Raw genomic sequence first — 21,523 nt, 5'->3', positions numbered from 1 at the left:
TGACTTCTTATTGTACATTTGTATTGTACTTAGTAGTCTTAATATTGTTTTGTGATTCTCCACGAGGGAGAATCAAAGGGGGAATTGAGAGAAAATATGGTCTTTTCTAACATTACTTTCATGTGGTTTCAACGTGTTATCAAATGGTTATCTTAATCCTTTGTCTCACCTTTTGTTACCCTTCGTCTGCCGGCCTAAAGTGGTCACTCTTTCTCTTTGTATACCATCAACCCCCCCTCAACTTCACCCACCTCCTACCCCTCTTTAAAGTGATAACTATCACCCCCTATTGTTGATACTCCAAGTGACCTATCCTTCATCCCCCTTCTACCCCTCCTTAAACTCCTCTTCATCAACCTTTCTCCTCCCACAATTTCCAATGTATATAAGGCCCTCTCAAAATACCCCTAATCAGACTGGGTTGACCGTGACCGATCAAGTTGTACATCTCTGTGTGTACCAATAAACTCATCAACACTGAAGATCCAGTCTCCTGACTCCTGAATCTGTCTCCTGGACGCCGGATTTCTAACACTGTGTAACAGGTAAGTGATCATTAAGTTTCTATACATGTATTGACTTTTTTTCTCTTCATACAGGATTGCAGGACCCCTTGACTGGTTCACTTTGAAGCTGGATGCAGACAACAAAGGATTTGACTACTGCAAATGTATGTGGTTGTCTGCATGTCCATCTGGAACTATGGCTGGCTGAAGTTCTGATGATCTGCAAATATATGAGGCTGACTGTTCATATGCAGCTTTTTAACAGGTAAGTCATCATTCAGTTTCTATACATGTATTCTTCATCTTTGTTTTGTTATACAGGTTCGATAGACCCCATGATGGGCTCACTTTGAGATGCAGACAACCACATACATTTGCAGAAGGCAAGTCCCTTGTTGTCTGCATCCAGCTTTAATCTGCAACTTCGGCTGGCTGATGTTCTGACGATCTGCAACTGTATTAGGCTGATTGTTCGTATGCACAGCAAAGGCTGTGCTTATATCCACTCCATGGGTTAGCAGTAGACCTTGTGTAGCAAGTAAACCTACAGATATGCCAATAGGAAGCATCACTTTCATGCACGTGAAGCCTCTTCTAAAATTGATTTCCTGCTTTTTGGAGGAGAAAGTGACGAACGAGATCCCATTGGTTACCTGGAATGATGTGAATGATGTGAGTTCCTAGCTGTCCTTTCTCTTACCGATGCTGAGATACTTGGAACCCTGATGTCTGTGATAACTGGGACAGCTAAAGATTGGTTGTTGGAAGAAAGAGGATGTCACGACATGGACACAATTTAAAACAATGTTTTTATGTGCCTTTCTGTCTAAAGACTATGAAGCTGAGGCTGAAAGGAGGATATGTGAGAGAAAACAGGTGTGCATGACTTTGCTTTTCAACATCGAGCCCGTTGTCTCAGGTGGAGAATGGATGAGAAGGAAATATTGCAAGGCATACTGAGGAACCAGACTAGCTAGCCTTTTATGAGGAACTGTAAAAACAGTGAAATTGGGAATATTATTGAGAAGGACCTGTCTCAAGCCAGAACCTTTAGCCAGAACAGGCTAACCAAGAAGGGGGTAAGAAAAAAAACACCTTCAAATAAAACACAAGACCAGTATGCTGCAGTCGAACTCCCTGAAGTTATCTATCACCATTGGCTCACACCACTGCCAGGCCATGATTGATACTGGGAGCACACTCATCAAAAAGTCCTCTTGGTGAAGCTTGAAACAGCCAACATAGCTGGAGAGCTGGAGTCCTCATCAGGCTGAGACAATGCACCCTCGCAGCCCCCTCTCCCCAGCATACTATTGGCCAATGTACAGTCTCTGGAAACAACCTGAGCGAACTTTACAGATATCATTTTAATCGGAGATAAGGGACTGCAACCTGGATGTCAGACAAAATTCCAGACCGAGCCAGCGGGGTTCTCCCTGGTTCTCCCTGCACCGGGCTGATGGAACAAAGGACCTCTCAGGGAAAAGCAAATATGGTGGTGTGTGTTTTTTGATCAGCGATGCTAGGTGTGATCAGAAAAATGTGTCTTTTTGCTCCCCGGACCTGGAATATTTCATCATCTTGTGCAGGTTGGTGTGGTTGCCGGAACAGATCTCTGGGGTCGTTGTTGCCGCCGTGTACATACCCCCGCAGGCTGACACGGATCTGGTGCTCAGGAAACTGTACGAGGCGGTCAACAAGCCGTCTGCCCGGAGGCTGCATTCATTACTGTTGGGGACTTTAATAAAGGAAACCTGAGGAAAGTAGCACCCATGTTCTTTCAGCACATCTCATGCAGCACACGGAAAACACAGACTCTAGACCACTGCTCCGCCCCTTTCCTTCCCTTCCCTTTTAAGTGTGTCAACACAAGTAAATCTTCTGGCCCAAATGGCATACCCAGCAGAACTCTTAAAGCATGCGCCAGTATGCTTGCTGGAGCTGACATTTTTAACACCTCTCGTGCTCTCTCAGGCGTGCTAGCATGCTTCAAACTGGCCACCGTTGACCCTGTTCCAAAGACGGGCAGCATTACCTGCTTAAATGACTGGCGCCCGGTTGCTCTAACACCTACTGGTTAGAGACTTCATCTGCTCCTCATTACCTGGTACCTTGGGCCCACTGCAACTTGCACACGGGCTGAACAGATCCATTAATGATGCCCTGACTCTGCAAACCTGGACAACAACACCACCTATGTGAAACTGCTGTTTGTGGACTACAGTTCAGCATTCATCACCATCATTCCACCAAGGTTTAACACAGAGCATCAGGATCTGCGTCTGAACAGTTCTCTGTGCAACTGGATCCTGAACTTCTTGAAAGGATGACAGCAGATGTTAAGGGTGGGCAGCAACATGTCTTCCTTACTGACCCTCAACACTAGAACCCCCTCCCTCCAGGGATGTGTGCTCAGCCCGCTCCTGTACCCCCCTCTACACCTTTGACTGCACAGCCAGACACAGCTCCAATGTCATCATTACATTCGCTGATGACAGGACAATTGTGGGCCTGATTTCCAACGATAATGAGACAGCCTACAGAAAGGAGGGTCACAATGGTGCCAGCAAAACAACCTTTTTCTTAACATCAGCAAGACCAATTAGCTGGTAGTGGACTTTTGGAAACAGGAGAGAGTGCACACCCCTATGTCCATTGATGGGACCACTGTGGAGAAGAGTCGGCAGCTTCAAGTTCCTTGGTGTTCACATTACTGAGGAACTTACATGGGCAGAACACACCACATGGGTGGCAAAGAAAGCACATCAGCACCTCCTACCTCAGACGGCTGAGGAGGTTTGGTATGAACCCCCGCATACTCAGGATGTTCCATTTGCACTGTGGAGAGCATTCCGATGGGATGTTTCACCACCTGGTATGGTAACTGCACAGCTCAACAGTGAAAATCTCTGCAGAGGGTGGTGCGCACAGGCCGACGCATCATCGGGGTTCAGCTGCCAAACCTTCTGGATTTAAACACCAGGCGCTGTCTGAGGAATTATCAAGGACTTCACCCACCCAAGCCATTACCTGTTCTCACAGTCGGTTCAGAGACAGCTTCTATCCTCAAGCAATTAGGCTGCTGAATGAACAAGAGCTTCTGGACTATGGAGCTCATCTGTACCATTACACCTCCTCCCCATACAAACACACTCTGCACTTACTACTGGACCCCTATGCAGTCACACAGCACCCACACTACACCTGAATTCACACCCATCTAGTGCCTTTTGTAAATAATGTGTACATTTAGATTATATCAACCTGTACATTTAACTGCTTTTATCACTGTGATATTGTAAATTGAGAGTATGTGTGCAGGAAGAAACAATTGGCTAACAAAGTACAAAACTGTCTATTTTGAACTGTAAGCATGAGGATACAAAAACAAAAGTAGAAACAATGTAAACTTTATTTTAAGCCCTAAACATGGCTATACCATAGTGCAAATATAATTGCATCTTTATGTGCAAGTAGCTGACAATAAAAAATACAATACATGCCTCTGAAATGCAGCAAAGTAGAGGTATAATGTATGATAAAGTCAAATTAAAGCACAAGAAAATATAAAAATATGTTCTTTAGTACAGTACTTTACTAAATGTACCAAAACCAACACCCTTCATCACATATGAAACTAAGAATGAACAAAAACACTTATCTATAATTGCATTGAGTGATTGTTCTGCTTTTAACATTGAAACTCTTTCTGTAATTATAAATTAAAAGCGCAACCTGTGACCTAATATAGTCCCAATGTCCTCAAATGAGTACTTCATCATTACAGATGTTGTAGCATCTTATTATAGCTACAGTTTGTCATCAGTGCATGCCATATGAAGCTAGAGATGTTATTGTACATAAATGAACTATTTCACACATAAAATGAGATGAGAATTATGGTGCAGAAAAGCAGAAATGTAATGCCCCCTCATGAGGATGCAGAGTCTTAAGCGGTTAAGGAAATTTACTTAAATTGTGATATGTTTCCCTTTTTCTATAGTGCTGATTCCTTAATTCCTCAATTTGCCTGTTTTAAAAGTTAAATAATTCATTAATTCAGTGACACAATGATGCACTTTAAAAGTCAGGGGAACCTAAATGTTTGGCAGGCTAAATGTTTATTGCATTGCATGGGACAACAAAGGCCTCTTGTTGAGTAAAATCCTTACATGAACTCATGTTCAATACGAAGATTAGCAGTAACATGCACACATAACATACCGTTCTGTATTCTAGGGAAATGTACAGGCAGAATTGTTCAAAATGGTGACAACTTTAATCTTTAAAATAAAGTGCATCAAATGTTTGTTATTTGTCATTGCCACAGAAAATGTTTAGCTAGCTACTTTTTCTATTACATGTTTGTAATAAAAATTAATGAATGTTAAGAACCTTCAATATGGTGCAGGTAAATACATCAGGTAAAAGGTTCTTCACTCAGAACTCTATTAAAAACATGGATCTTCATGGAACTAAAAGTGTCTTTTTCAAAATATTCTGGTGGGTAACGGTAACTAAGCATTCACAATCCCTCAACCTAAACCTAAAAAAGGAACAACACATGTTTAAATCTGCTAGTCACCTAAATAAACTAGACTATCTTAGTTTTTATTTTATTATTATTATTATTAGTAGTACTATTATTAAATGTGTTTATAATTCAACTTTAATTGTGTAGCTAAAACTAGTACTGAGTTGTACATTCAGTATTAAAATAATGCAAGCCTTGGGTCAGCAAAAGTTTAGGATATTCCTGCTCTGGGCCTGGGCACATCCTAAACTTTATGTTCCTGGGACTATATAATATGCTTACACACAGATAACAGGTCAGTTTTAAAACTTAACTGATATTATTTCTTTGTACCAAGTTCTTTGTATAACCCACATTAAAACAATAAAATGTTCCTAGGACTATATGGGTAGCTCTGTTACTGCTGTAACAGAGATGTGGGATGCAGTACAGTGTACAATGCTTACTCAAAGACTTTAAAATACATATAAAGCAATAAAATGCAAAACTTTATTAATGAGTTTTGTTCTTAAAATCTTAAAAAGATCAAACAAAGTGAACAGTGTCCCACCAAATACTTTTAAAGAATGAAGAAAACCATTCAGGTTTACTGGCCGTGCAGGTTTCTTAATATGGTATAATAATTTGTCTATCAATAAAAACTGGCTTTAGGCACTCTTATACTACACACACTGGAAACTGCACAAACCACAACCACACATCCACATAGATAGGGGTAGGGGTGGGGGGGGGCAAATCATTTATGTGACAATTATTTTGATGTGTTTAATTTACCTGATTGTCATTCATTGTTTCAGTCCATACTCTTTAAATTGTATGATCTATATAATGATTATATTTCATTTGCTGAATGGCATCTCTTTTCTGTACAAATTCTATGGATAGCTACAATGTTTTACCATGGAATATTCATGGTGCCAACGAGCCTATCAAAAGAACTAAGTGCTTGGATTTGTTACATAGGAAAAAACACATATAGTCTTCATACAGGAGTCTCATTTGAAAGCATGCCATGTGCACAGATTTTAAGACAAATATTACAAAATAATAACAAAATCCTGTGCTCCTAACAAAACTAAAGGTATCTTTGTTGTAGTTGATAGGAAACTGAACTTACAAATTATTAGCTCAGGAAGTGATTACGGGGGTAGATAGTAGTCAAATTAGGCACGATAACATACTGCTTAGCTTCCATCTATGCACCAAACTTATTTGAATCTTCCTTTTTTGATGATATTAAAATCAATCTACTAGCTTTAGGTAATTATCCATTAATAATAGGAGCTGATCTCAATCTTACCATCTCAGATCTAGAAAGATCTGTTAGGACTCCCCTTTTATCACACCAGAATGCATCTGCCAGATATTTCAAAACCTTCATGACCGACCTAAACATTTCAGATCCTTGGGGTTTAAAAAATTAGAAGAGATTTCACTTTTTATTCATGTCGTCATAACTCTTATTCTAGAATTGATTACATCTTTATGTCCCCCAACTTGCTGCCATTTATCGCTCATGCTAGCATACTACCCATGCTTATATCTGATCATGCTCCAGTTCAACTGGTGATATGTAATAATCGAAGTAATGGCAGTGCAAAACATTGCTATTTTAACGTACATCTTCTTCAAGATAAGGAGTTCCTCTGATAAGGTGTTTACAAATCCTTCTCAAGTAAACAAAGTTTTTTATGATTTTTATTCTACTCTCTACAATTCCCAAGCCCCTGATGACCCAACATGCATGCATTCTTTTTTAGATCATTTAAACCTCCTATCTATATCCAGTGTCCAGGCAGAGCAATTAGACTCCTTAATTACACTAAGTGAATTGAAATCTGCTGCAGCTTCAATGAAGAAACGCAAATCTCCAGGTCTTGATGGCATACCTCCTGAGCTTCTTCTAGAGCTATGGGACATCTAATCAGATCTCATACATCAAAACCAAACTGGATTTATTAAAGGTATATTTGCTGCAGATAACATTAGGCGTGTCTTACACGTAATTGACGCCATCAACAGGGATGCGAATAATTCAGCCTGGATGCTATGAAGACTTTTGACAGACTTGAGTGGCAATATCTGTGGGCAGTGCTCAAAATGTTTGGTTTTACATAATTTGTACATAATTTTTCCCTATATGCTGATAATATTATTGTCACGCCCGCGCCGCCGCGCCCACCTCTGGGACGGTCACGTGGCCCGGCGTGCAGGACTTCACAAGGCGGAACGGTGTTTCATCTCAGTGTGTGTTTACACTGACTCTTTAGGTTCACAGACTCTTTTAGGTTTTCTCCTGGACTCTTATGTTGACATTCTGGTTGGTTTCTGTATTCGCGGTTTTGTTCTGTCTTGTGTTTTGGTTCACATTCTGTTAATGTGTTTCACCTGTGGGCTGACATATTTAAGGTGGGCTAGCGCAAGCAGTGCTGAGGATTAGTTAGTACCTTAGTTCTGTAATGCTATACCGCTCTAACACGTCAGTTCCGTAACGACCTTAGGTTCTGTAGACCTTAGTGTTTACTCCTGACTGTGTCTTACTTCAGGGGACTTAGCCTTGCTCCCGTAGCTTCTGGTACAGTACGTTTATTTACGAATAAATTGGTCCATACCCTGCGAGTGTTCGCCCTCTTTGAGTCAGTCCCAGCGGATCATGACAATTATCTTGTTTCTTGAAGATGCCAGTTATTCAGTGCCACAGGCGCTCTTGTTATTCTATAGATTTGGCTTATTTTCAGGATATAATATAAATTGGGACAAGTCAATTCTGATGCCCATCGGTCAATATATAATGGTAATTTAAACCTTCCTGGTCATCCGGAGGTACAGGTACCTACATCTGACTTTACATATTTAGGTGTGAAAATATATCCAAATCTTTCCCTTATTCAGAAGCACATCTATGCTCATCGCCCTAATAAACTTACTAAGGATATGAAAAAATGGTCTTTACTTCAAATTTCCATGTCTGCCAGGATTTCCATACTTAAAATGAATATCCTCCCTCATATAAATCTTCTGTTTGCAATGCTTCCCCTCTTCCCCCCACACAACTTCTTTAATGATATTTTTATCCAAGTTATCCAAAAAATTCATATGGAACAACAAAATGGCTAAAATCTGCCTAAAATCACTTCAACGTCCAGATTCATCTGGTGGTCTAGCTATTCCTAATTTTAAATATTATTTTGGGGCTTTTCATTTAAGAGCCATAAGGTCATGGTTTGATTCCACTTCTAAAGTATCGTGGCGAGCAATAGAACAGCAACTTATTTTTTTCCATTAGGCTCCAAGACTTACCCTTTGCTGGTGTTAAACATCGGACCTCACTTCTAAGATATAGCACTATTATTTCTTGCTCACTTGAGATATGGAACTCCATTTCTAAGTTTTTTAAGTGCAATGTGAAACTGCACAAATCCTCTCCCATATGGTTTAATAATTTTCTTCTGACAGGTTCCAAGCCATTTGTTTTTCCCACTTGGTCTAATAGCAACATCCGTATTTTGAATTATATTTTTGGCACCCATGGGCTTTACTCTTTTCAAGAGTTATGTAACCTTTTCTCTATTCCTGGTACTTCCTATTTTCTATACCTGAGACTACGCTCGGCACTACGTTCATACGGGGTTCCATGGAATACTTAGTTGAAGAACCATTTCCTACTGGATCATCTGTGTAATCATGAATCTTCCCGAGGCTTAGTCTCACATTTGTATGATTTCTTTATTCGATTTAAGAATTTTTCTGTAGGTGCAGTAGGGCTCTGGAATAGAGACCTGTGTACATTCAGAATTTCTGCAAATTGGGACGTGGTGTGGCATAACATCTTTCTGTCTTCAAAAAATTTTCTTAATTCACTTTAAATTAGCTCACAGCATTTACATTACTCCTTGTCGTGCTTTTTTGATGAAGCTTTCAAATGACAAAAACTGTAACAGGTGGGTTTAGTTGGAGAATATGTTCATATGTTTCGGTCATGTTCAGTTGTGAAGGCTTTATGGCTGTATGTCATACAAATCTTGTCTGGTTATTTGTCTGTGAATATTCCTTTGTCTTCAGCCTTACTTTTACTTCTTGATGATTATACTTTAATGCTTACTGTACAACAAAAGAAAGTCATGATGGCAGCTCTGACTGTGGCCAAGAAATCAATCTTGAAAGGATGGTTTGACCCTAACCTTTCTTTATCTCAGTTATGGTGTAGATATTTTCTGGACATTCTTATTTTAGAACGGGCAACTGCCAGATTCCACAATGCCAAAACAATGATTTGCTTTTGGACTGAGGCCATTAATTATGTTAAGACTCTGTAAACATAGTTGCTTTTGTAGAATGTGTATTAATGTATGATGTACGTGTACGTATGTTTGTACATGTATGTATGTGGTTCCCCCCCCCCATCCTTCTGTGGTGTTGATATGCATGAATGTTTGTTGATATGCATGAGTATTGTGAATATTCTTACTGTCTGTAAAATTGATTTGTCTGGTATTTTTCTTATTAGAAAAACACCAGACAAATCAATTTTACAGACAGTAAGAATATTCACAATAACCACAATGACAAATAACCAAATTAAAAAAAAAATAAAAAAAAAACAACTTATCAGTAAAACAAAACAGCTGTGACTTTATGGAAGGCCCTGCTTGGCGACGATCGAAAATAGCACCTTTAAGCTTTAATCACCAGTAATGGAAAGGACCAACTTGCTCAGGTTATGATGTTCTCCTAGCCTGGGTTAGTAGGCACCCAAGTTTCATGCCCAGAGTCACTGAAAGAGTCTAATAATGTCATTGATCATCAGAACAGAGAGCAGAGATTAACATTACTTCACCTCATCCAGGTAATGGCTCAGAGCACAAAGGACAAAGAAAGGACAAAGAAAAAGTAGACAAGGATAAAAGACAAAGAAAAAAAGACAATAACAAAGAAAGGATGAAGATAAAAGACAGATGAAACCAAGACAAAGATAAAATGCAAAGAAACAGAAGATAAGAATAAAATATAAAAGACAAAGAAAAAAAGGACAGTTTTTCTTCTCTACTTTTTCTACGGTGAATGCTTTAATAAAATTACCACTTCGTTGAAACTTACCTGGAGGTGTCATGTCCTTCTTCATGTATCTTACCTTCATCCACACTAACCAGAAGATAAGGACAGATCTCACAATGTGTTCATACATGTGGTCCTTAAGTCCTCCAGTACTGATCTCAGGGACTGAAAAGCTTGAAGGAAAGAGCTTTTTTTTTTTGTAAATAACAGAATGGCTGAGAAAAAACTCATTGAAGGAGCTAAGGGTGCTGATCTACATCTATTAACTAGAAGAAGACAACAGGGAGTCAGACAGCGGCGTTTGGTTGGACGTTTTGAACTACATGCTGAATTTAAATGCTCTCTGATGTCTGTTAATGTGTTTAAAGCGTCATATGTTCATTATTTGAGTTGTGTTTTACTGGAAGACAAATGGAAAAACACACAAGATTGATGCTGTACAGAAATCAGCTTCTCTTCCAAATTTATCTGTTCCACCTTAAGTGATGCAGCTATTTCATGATGGTGCTGTACATTTGCAGCTCAAATTATTCAACCCCTCAATGCAGTTTAGCATTATTGAATTTGGAGAAAGCACTTATGTTTGCTAATAAAGCTAAATAGCAATGGGGTGGGGGGTGAATACTTTTGACTGTAACTGCTGCACCATTTAAGGTGGAACAGAAAAATTGGACTGAGTAGTCAGATTAAGCCTTGTCTTTCACAAATAAACTCTTAATAACTGTCATCTTTTTAGCCCCATCTGTCTCCCTGAACTGCTTCTTCACCATTCTGACAGCTTTTTAGACTCTAATTCAGAACCGTAGCCCCAATCTGGACTACGCATGCTCAGTAAAGGAATGTCATTTCTGATTTACTTTTATAAATTGGATTATCAAGGACTCCACCCACCCAAGCCACTGCCTGTTTTCACAGCTCTCCAGTGGCAGGAGGTACAGAAGCTTGAACACCAGAACCATTTGGTTCAGAGACCGCTTCAATCCTCAAGCAATTAGGCTGCTGAATGAACAATAGCTTGTGGACTGTTTATCTAATCTGTACCATCACATCTCCCCATACAGACACCCTCTGCACCCTGCACTTGCTACTGGAACCTCTATGCACAGTCACACTGCACCCACAAAGACTTCTCCCCACCTACACTACACCTGAATTCACACCCATCCAGTGCTTTTTGTACATAATGTAAACATTTAGATTATATCAAACCTGTACATTTACCGCTTTACACCAGTGCAATATTGTAAATAGAGAGTATGTATAATATGTGTATAGTGTGTTTGCATAGCTACTTTTCTTTGATGCTTATTCTTCCAGTAGTTTGGCGCTGGCTTTTCTAAAACCTGTTGTTTGTGCTGGATGTGGAAGATCTTCAGATCGTAGCAGAAGATCCACTTTGAGGTTATGTTTTCTTGATTTAACGAGTTACTTTTGGGACATCTGTTTGTATTTATCACAATCTAAAGATCCTAGAACAGACACTGTGGTCTGGTGTCAAATGTTACATCAGGGAGAACATGCTCTGGATGTTTAATGGCATCAGCCTAAGCCCCAGAATCTTCCAGGTTTACTGCAAGTTTAGAAATATGAAAAAGTAAATTATGCCTTCATGTTCTTCTCATTCATTGGGCTCCTGGGCCAGGCTGCACCAGCTGTGCATACATTCAAACGTAGCTTTTTGTTGTCTTCACTACAGTTACACATAAAATATGATGGTCAAAACCTCTGTTCAATAACATGACTCAAACACATGAAGGTGCATTGGAGCTCATCTTTTACTGAGTTGTTCACATAAAGTTGTTCGCTTCCACTGTAATACCCCATCTCAGATCTGCTTTCCAAGTTGGACTTGAGGAACATGATCATATCTGTTATGTGGGGATAGATTATAGATATAGAAAGCAGAAATACACCAGGACATTTACATCCAGCACATGCAGCCCATACATATGGACCCTTCACTAGCCTTGGAACAAGACTTCTCCCTCTGTGAGAAAGAGAAGGACCAACTCAGGTCCAAGATAGGCCAAAATTTCTGTGTAGCAAGACAGAGTAGGCCAGATGTCATGTTTGATGCTAGTCACTTGGCGTTCAAGCTTCAAAAATGTAAGGTAGTTCTACACTTCCAACACTTAGGCAGAGACAGAGCTCTTAAACTCAGACACAGAGAAACGACTATGCCTGGAGAGAAGCAGCATACAAACACAGAAGGTTGAACATGTGCTGCAGCACAGTACAAAAGAACAGCTTGTGGACTGTAAAACCAAAAAAAGGGGCCACCAGCTTATAAGTTACTTCATGCCCTGAGTGTAGGACAATGGAAACTTGATTAACAATAAATTTGGAAAGGACATAATACTTCTGTTCTGTGCTCTTGTGTTGTCTCTGTGTACTCTGTTGTTTAAATGTGTAAAAGTCTGTTCTCTATGATTATCCATTTTTTTATTTTTAAGAAGTGAGGGAGTTTAAGTCTATGATGTAGAAAGGCATTGTTTTATTAATAATCCCTTTTGTTAGCTATATTGACCTGTAAAGGTTAGTACCGCAATTCAAAAGGAAGACTTTTATTATGAAGTAATCAAGTGGGAGGGGAAAGAGAGAGCTGTGGCAGGAGTGATGGTGTAGTTGGCTGTAATGGGAGAAATAGTACTAATAGTAGATATAAATAGTAGAAGTTGCACTATACATGGTAAAGTTCATCTATTATTGAGTAACTGTTACAACCCTGTTTATCAAACATTTCTCAAAATACTAGTCTAGAACTTAGGGAGATAAGAAACAAACCAGCACAACAGATTTAATGCTCAAATGAAAATGTCACAGTCAACATCATATAGCATCAGGGTGAGCTAAGGCCAAAATAACAGAAACACATGACATTCCACTTTACTTGCTAACCTAAAAAAAGAGTAATAAAAAATATAGTGGTCTTAACTGCCTCTCTAACATGAAACAAGAGAAAATAAAAAATAATAAAGTAAATGGCACTCACCCCTACAAATATGTGACTATGATTAAACCACTTGAACATCAACAAGTACATAATGACACAGAAAAGAGTAGACAAAAACAGCTTCACATACATTATACTAGGTCAAACTGTAAATTGTGAGGCGAAAACAATCAGTGTAGTGCTTGCCAGCCATTATATCCAGGAACATACAAATTTACGAGAAGTACAAAGCTAAATCTAAGAGTGTTTAAATAGCAAGAAAAAAAATCAAAGTATCCTGAGCAGCATAAATCACAACGGCATTTAACCGCATGGTGAGAACATTGTGGATGACTGGATAAACATCAATGGCTCCATTTTAATGACAAAGCTCAGACAACGAAACCAACCAGCATACGCATTGAGATCAGCTGATTCCAAGTCATTTCACCTGGAGAGGGAGAGAGAGAAAAATAAATAAACAAGACAAACAGGCCACCAGATGGCAGCACTAACAGTATCAAATATGCAAAACTGGATCACAGGATCACATAAGTCTTGAACATAACAGTATCACTGTGAACAGAAGTGAATCTGGGCAGGTGATTGTAATGGGCACTTTAAGAGGTACAACAAGGAGTGAGATGAAGTGGACTTACCAAGAACTGTGTAGGAGGTTGGTGAAAGCCTTAGTAATGAAGTTTGTAGCCACTCCTGAATCATCTAGGGCTATGAACACAAGAGAATCTGGGCAGGCGATTGTAATGGGGACCATTAAGTGCTATAAAATGGAGTGTGATGAAGAACAAGAACTGTGGATAAGATAAGCCTCATTAATGAAGTTCGTAGCCACTTCCGAATCATACAGGGCTGTGAAAAAAGAGAATCTTGGCAGGTGATTGTAATGGGCACTGTAAGCAGTACAACAGACAGTGTGACAGAACTGTGGATGAAGTGGTTTAGCAACTCCCGAATTATCTAAGGCTGTGGACACAAGATGATCTGGGCACCTTAAGAGGTACAACAACAAAGTGTGAGTGTGATGAAGTGGACCCACCAAGAACTGTAGATGAGGTTGGTGAAAGCCTCATTAATAAATATTGTAGCCACTCAAAGTCAAAACTGCAATATGTACAGGACATACACAGGCTTGAAACTCAGTTACTCTCAGACCCATGGTGCAACAATAAACATCAAACATTTAAATAAACATTAAATATTAAATAACTTAAAGCATTGAAATTTTTGTTCACTAATATGTAGGAATGTAAGAGTATAGGTGTTTGTATAAATAAGTAGAGGTCCCTGACATTGACGTCGGAAGTGAAGTGGCATATGCAGCAATGCACTCAAAGTGTATGAATAAAGTATATGTAAAGACGTAAAAAGTAAAGTGAAATATGCAGCAGATCAAAAACAAGGGCTGTGGACAATCTGGGCAGTCGATTGTAATGGGCACTGTAAGTGCTACAAAATGGAGTGTGGTGAAACGGACTCACCATGAACAGTGGAGGAGGGTGGTGAAAGCCGCATTATTGAAGTTTGTAGCCACTCCCGAATCATAAAAGGCTGTGGACAGAAGAGAATCTGGGCAGTCGATTGTAATGGGCAGTGTAAGCAGTATAACAAATAATGTGATGAAGTGGACTTACCATGAACTGTGGACGAGGTTGGAAAAAGCCTTATTAAAGAAGTTTGTAGCCACTTTCGAATCAAAGAGGGCTGTGGACAGAAGAGAATTTGGGCAGCCAATTGTAAAGGGCACTTTATAAGGTATATCAAGGAGTATAATGAAGTGGATTTACCAAGAACAAATGGATGAGGATTGTAAAAGCCGCATTAATGAAGTTTGTTGCCACTGCCTATCACAGAGGACTGTGAACAGAAGAGAATCTGGGCAGTCAACTGTAATGGGCACTATGAGCGTTATAACAGGGAGTGTGCTAAAGCTGACTCACCAAGCTCTGTGGATAAGGTTGCTGATCGCCCCATTTAAGAGGTTTGTAGGCACTTCGTAATCATAGAGGGCTGTGGACAGAAGAGAATCTGGGTAGGCAATTGTAATGGGCATTGTAAGTGCTATAAAATGGAGTGTGCTGAAGTGGACTCACCAAGAACAGTGGATGAGGTTGGTGAAAGCCTCATTAAATAATTTTGTAGCCACTTACGAATCAAAAATGGCTGTGAACAAAAGAGAATCTGGGCAGTCAACTGTAATGGGCACTTTAAAGGTACAACAAGGAGTGTGATGAAGAGGACTCACCAAGAACTGTGTAGGAGGTTGGTGAAAGCCTTATTACTTTGTAGCCACTCCTGAATCAACGAGGGCTGTGGACAGAAGAACATCTGGGCAGGCGATTGTAATGGGGGACTGTAAGTGCTATAAAATGGAGTGTGGTGAAGTGGACTCACCATGAACAGTGGAGGAGGGTGGTGAATGCCTCATTATGTGAAGTTTTTTACTTAAAATAACAACCCTTAAAATGGTGTTAAAATGGGGATAATGATCAGTCTGGAGCAGTATGTGGATGCATATAAGATGTTTAGAGCTTATGGACAGTTCAATAAATAATTAGGTTTTAATTTTTTAACTTTACATAAACTAATAATAATAATAATAATAATAATAATAATACTTCTTACATTAAATAGTTACGGTCATTAAGGTGAGTTTTAGAAGTTGGCACTAATTTTTTGAGACAACAGAGTAAACAGGAAGTGGCTAGACTCCGTAAACTGGCTCTGATATAAGCCTCTTTTATACAACACATCTTGACACTTGGCAAAGTATTATCTGCTAATCAGTCTTCTCTATAAAGAGCTATTAAAATATCCGTAATTACAAAGGGGGTTAATACTGGGCAGTGTAAAAAACATACAAATACCTACATGTTTATTAGAGTAACACAACAGAAATGGTTCAGAAGATAAGTGTAAGAAGTCAATTCAGTCTTATTTTCCAGATCACACAGATTAATGATGAAAATCAACTCATCAGCGCCACCTACAGGCGAAACAGCAGCACTTAAGGTGGACTGGATCATTTAAATCAGAAGCTGAGGAAAGTAAGGCTAATTTGAACAGTGCTAAGAATAAATAAGGTCTCTTCTTTTAATGGATTATTGTTGTTGTTTATTATTATTTACAGACCTGTTTTACTTTCAGCTAAACTATCTGTTTTCCGTTGTGTTTAATCAGCCTGCCATCCATATCACACCTTTACAGAGTTTCCGATTCGGTTCATCTCAGTGTAAATCATGAAAATGAAAATAGAGAACTTCCAAAAGATTATAATAGACTATAATTATTATCACCATTAATGTTTATATCTATTTAAACACATATTTAAAAACATTATTTCACTTTATCAAAACATTTATTTATTCAACTGTGTTTCAGCTGCTTGTTTAACTGCTTCTGGTCTTCACTATAAATCAGCACAACACAGCAATCTTTTCCCAGGATCAAAGTGGAGGGACAAAAGCAGTGAAAAACAGTGTAATATGTTTACATAAATGTTTTTTTTTACTTTTTTTAAGTACATTTACATTTTTTTCTGAACTTAAACAACATTTAATTGTAAATATTCTATAAAAGTTCTACATACTACATTATATTTATTAAGCCCTACATAATTAAATTACGTTCCACCAAATGAACCGTAACACAAAATACATGATGGTACACAACTTATTGCTTTTACATAAAATCTACCAAAAAGATTAGTGTGTCAATCTCCAAGTCAATCCTAGTCAAGATCATTTCAGCCAATAAATGAAAATTGTAACCCTCAATTTTAATCAAGTAATTCACAAAACATGAATTAACACCAATGTAACCATAAAAGTTATTTATTCAAGTTATTAAACAGTTATGAAACAGAATGCAATTCCATAGGCATTAACAATTATCAGAGCACAACAGATGTGAAAACAGCAGACAAACCCAAAAGAGCACTTACCTTCCTCAGAAAATCATTTATACCTACACAGCTGCCAGTGTAGAATAAATATATAACCTTAACACAACCTCCTTGTTCCTACTTTCACTGTCCAGGGAGACAATGCTGTTGTGAAATAAGAGGAATAACTAAACCAAAAAAACAGCAGTAAGACGTCCTTAAAATAAAATGACTGTAAAAAGACTTTATGAAGGGAGAGAGAAAGAGTGAAATGCCTCATGGCAACCGAGACCAGAAAGACAGAGAAATTAAAGAGCCACTAGCTGCTCTAAAATATGTAGAGATAGAGCATCTTGTGTGCAAAGTGCCCAGAGAGGCAGAGGAACTGCAGAGTGACTTAGACAACTCTGGGAGAACATCAATACCAGCATGGATTCAAGTCAATATTATTTGTGCAACTGCCGTTGTCACAAAGTAGCTTTTCAGGAATCCGTGATAAAAACAACTGCATTTTTAAATGGTTGCAAACTGTTTCTATTAGGGCACTGTTATCAAGGTGTGCTAATGTGTCTACTAGAGTAAACAGTGGGTGAACACCTCTGCAGTACTGCTGTGTCTAATCCAATTGTACCAGCAGAAAACACACTAATACACCACCACTGTGTTGGGGACACGTGCCTTGTGGTGGTGTTAGTGTGTGTTCTGTTGGTACAATCGGATCAGACGCGATGGTGAAAAAAATGGCTGATCAGTGTACATTTATAGAACATTTATGCACATGTGTATTTAAGCTTGTTGCTTGGTTCAGTATTTCAAATTTTTCAGTCTCGTGAGGCATAGTTTCACTCACAACAATATCCCCCTCAACTTAAAGATGCTGCTGTGGCTGAAGGAGACTCCAACAGTAGTGAGAAGAGCAAAATACACACACTGTAATTATGAGGAGAGTTGCAAAAGAAAGGTTTCAAGTTTCATTTCATATGTTCATCACACTTGTATAGGTTTACATTTTAAGCCCATCTTGATGAACTTACATTTAGTCTTTCTGATTTTGACTTTCTTTCTGATTTTGACCAGACAGCAAGGCCCAGCAGCACCAGCCTTGGGAAGACGTCGCAGCAGATGGACAAAGTGCCCAAGGCAGAAGCGGGGCAAGAGAGGTCAGCTACGTATCCACCCCTACCCTGCCTGTTGCTAGCCAACGTTCGCCCCCTCGAAAACTGAGAACTGATGAGCTGAGAACGAGGAGAACAACCCAACGTGAGATAAGAGAATGCTACGCTCTAATTCTCATGAAAACCTGGCTCTCAGACAGCACGCCTGACTCAGCGATCCAGCTACAAACTCACTCCTTCCACCCGATAGGTTGTTATCCTCGTTCTCAGCTCACCCAGCTTCTTTTCGAGGGTTGGCTAGCAACAGGCAGGGTAGCGGGGCGGGAAGAACAGAGACGGCAGCGTCTGCGTGGGTGGGTACAGGGACTTACTTTAGCCCGGTTCTAAACTTCAGCACATCCTGAGGAGAAGGGCCTGCACTGAAATAAGAAAACAAATATATAAAAAACTAAACAAGATTCTTCAAAGACTAGAATTAAGGGCCTCTGGCACAGTCTGTGACAACTGTATCAATGTGTTTCTAAAGAACCTGTTTATATTTTACAATCTACACTAAATACCTTGTACATATAACATAAATTGTGTAGCTTGGTGCTTCCAAGAGTGCTAGGCTTCACTTAAAGGTTTCCTCTACAACATCTGCTGTCAGCCTGGTCTCAGTGTTACATATGAAAGACTGGAAGAGTGATGGATACTGTTCCAGAGAATTGGCAACGTTAAGTGTTGCTTGTCCCTCCTTAAATCTAGGAATATGTCAGTCAGAACAGTCACTTATATATTCTGTACAGTTGTAACATTTAGCAGTGCATCCCTACATGAAGGATCAGATACATGCACATTAAACAAATGAAAAGAAAATAATTACTCTGGTAAAAGAATAATTTTATCAACTTTAGATGTACTAATTAAGTGATATACTCAAATATACTCAAAATAAATGTAATACCTCTGAATGGAGAAATGGTTGCAGTAGATGAAATACCATTGAACATAATCTTGTATGACTTTCTTCTAGTCATCCAGTGTCTTAATGAAGTGTAAGCATCCCGTTGTCTGGAGCATGATGGAGTGTTTATCCTTGCATCTCTGTAGTTCACTCACAGATGTTGCACTGAATTTCTAGATCATAAAGATTATGTACTAATTTGAAAGACACATATTGCCCAATTTCTATATTTGCCTAAACGGAACTGAAAAGGCATTATTGCTCTTACAATTATCCTTATTATTATCTTAAAGATTTAATCAGATCATGTATTCATAAAAATTCTCCAAGTAGGAGCGGTTATTGTCACTAAGATCACTGCAAATGAGACAGAAATCTGATCTTAGATCATCACATATACTCTGAAGCTTTATGAATATGGGTCTAGATTTAGTAAACCTTAAACATCAGTCAAATTGATTTTACTGGACAACAAATGTTGTCTCATTGTATTAAATGTTACATTACCTCAAGTAGAGAATTCTTCACTTCTTCATCTGGTATATCTTTGATAGGAACCTCAGTGGAATTCAGAACCTACAAGGTACTGGAAGAGATTTGGGAAAGACACAGAGGCCCTGGACCACCGTGGACTATGGACACAGCGATCATTCTTCCTATATGGAAGTATTCATTTTTACCTGCAGCTAAATATGTAAATATTTCAGTGATCCATATCAATACAACTTTGTCAGTGACAAATTAATCAACATGATTAAAAATGTTGAGATTATTTTTAAATTAATAAATTTTACCTTGACTGTTAAATGCTATATATTTAGCAAGGCCTCTGCCTTCAAAGACTCTTCTTGTTCTTATGTCCATTAGCAATGTAAGAAATTCACTTTTAGGCCCTCCTGTGTTCATAGCCTTTTCTGTCTGCCCAACATCATCAGAGAATTTTGCCAGCATGTCATAGGATGGGTTGTACATATATCTCTTAAATCCTCATATGGCTCCATCCCACACATTTGCTTTGTTAATGTTGAATCTGCTGCAGGACGTTTTATCTATCTTCAGAGACAGATTGGACCCTACATCTGAAGTGGTCAGTCCCATACTGTAGATTAACCAGACATACAGAATAGTCAAAAAATAAAAGTAGTAACTTGACACTTAAGTGGGCAAACCACGAAAACCCAACATTAAATTGTTAGTAATAGACAGCAATTCCAATTTATTTTGTATATTAGCCTGATACTCACAATATATATTATACTTATTCTGTGTCTCTTTTTATATTGATATTTATAAGATTATGTTGGTAAATGGAGAAACTGCAAAGTAAGAATTTCATTGTATGTGTATTTTCAGTATATGTTCACTATCCAGAGAATGCTGTATCTCCAACACAGTAAATTTACAGAAGGTAAATGTTTTTAACATGTAAAGCAAGTTAATGATATGAATTGATTTAGGTGCAAGAACTGACTTTTTGCAGCATGAAAACTGACCCAAATGGAGATACATTTGTCTGGACAGCAATAACACAATTTGTATGTGTGTGTGTGTGTGTATGTGTGTGTGCAGGTAAATAGAACCATTTACACATTTATAATTAGGGGTAAATTACCTATTACCAATTACCTGCCTCCCACTTCTGATTCCACAATTGCCTCAGACTCTGAACTACTATCAATGACAACTGGTGCATAGAAATTGGTGTATTCACTGCGAAAAGAGTAAACAATATCCTTATTGACAAAGAGGCAAAAACCTCTGGATTAAAATAAGTGTTCATCCTGTAATCTGCACTGGCAAATGTCCATGTCTTGGGATCTAGCAGTACTCTGTTGCATAGAAAGCAATGATCATAACAACATAAATAAAAAAGAGGAAATGATCTGTGATGTAGTATTGGTGAAATAATAATGCATTCTTCTTGGCTTGTGGATTGGGATGTTGTAGCTGATCTGAAACATAAAAATGGTTTGATTTTCATTTAAAAAAATATTTACTGTTAAGGATCACTACTAAGTTATGCTACAATGCAGTTAGATCAGGCAAAGTAAAGCATGTACAGATTCCCATTAATATGTAAGATAACTCTCACCCATCTCCACTTTGCGGTGAACTGCTTTCAGGATCTGTCCAAATCTAATGTACAACAGCAGATTGCAGACATGGGCACAAGAATCAGCTCCCATGGCTGACACATTGGACAAAGTTGTTTTATAAGACTTTAAACCCTGTAAAACTCAAAACCCCAATCTAAACATTACCCTAACAAAACTAAATGAAGATCTACCGTACATGGCCTTCTATTTCAATAAATATACTCCTAGAACACTCAGCATACTGTAATAACACTATATGGCAATCTCCTAAGAGGCATTTCCCTCTCGCTGGTTTGAATGTATGTTTTGCCTTGTTCATGAAGACTGGAGGCTGTAATCGCTGCCAAAGGTGCTTCAACTAAGTACCAAGTAAAGGGTCTGAATACTCAAAATTTTAAATAAATAATAAATAAATTAAAAGGAAAAAAGAAAACTAAA

Source organism: Salminus brasiliensis, chromosome 13, assembly GCF_030463535.1.
Source record: "Salminus brasiliensis chromosome 13, fSalBra1.hap2, whole genome shotgun sequence".
In the NCBI taxonomy this organism is placed as follows: domain Eukaryota; kingdom Metazoa; phylum Chordata; class Actinopteri; order Characiformes; family Bryconidae; genus Salminus; species Salminus brasiliensis.
The sequence above is the reverse complement of the archived record's forward strand: the minus strand, read 5'-3'. Positions refer to the sequence as shown.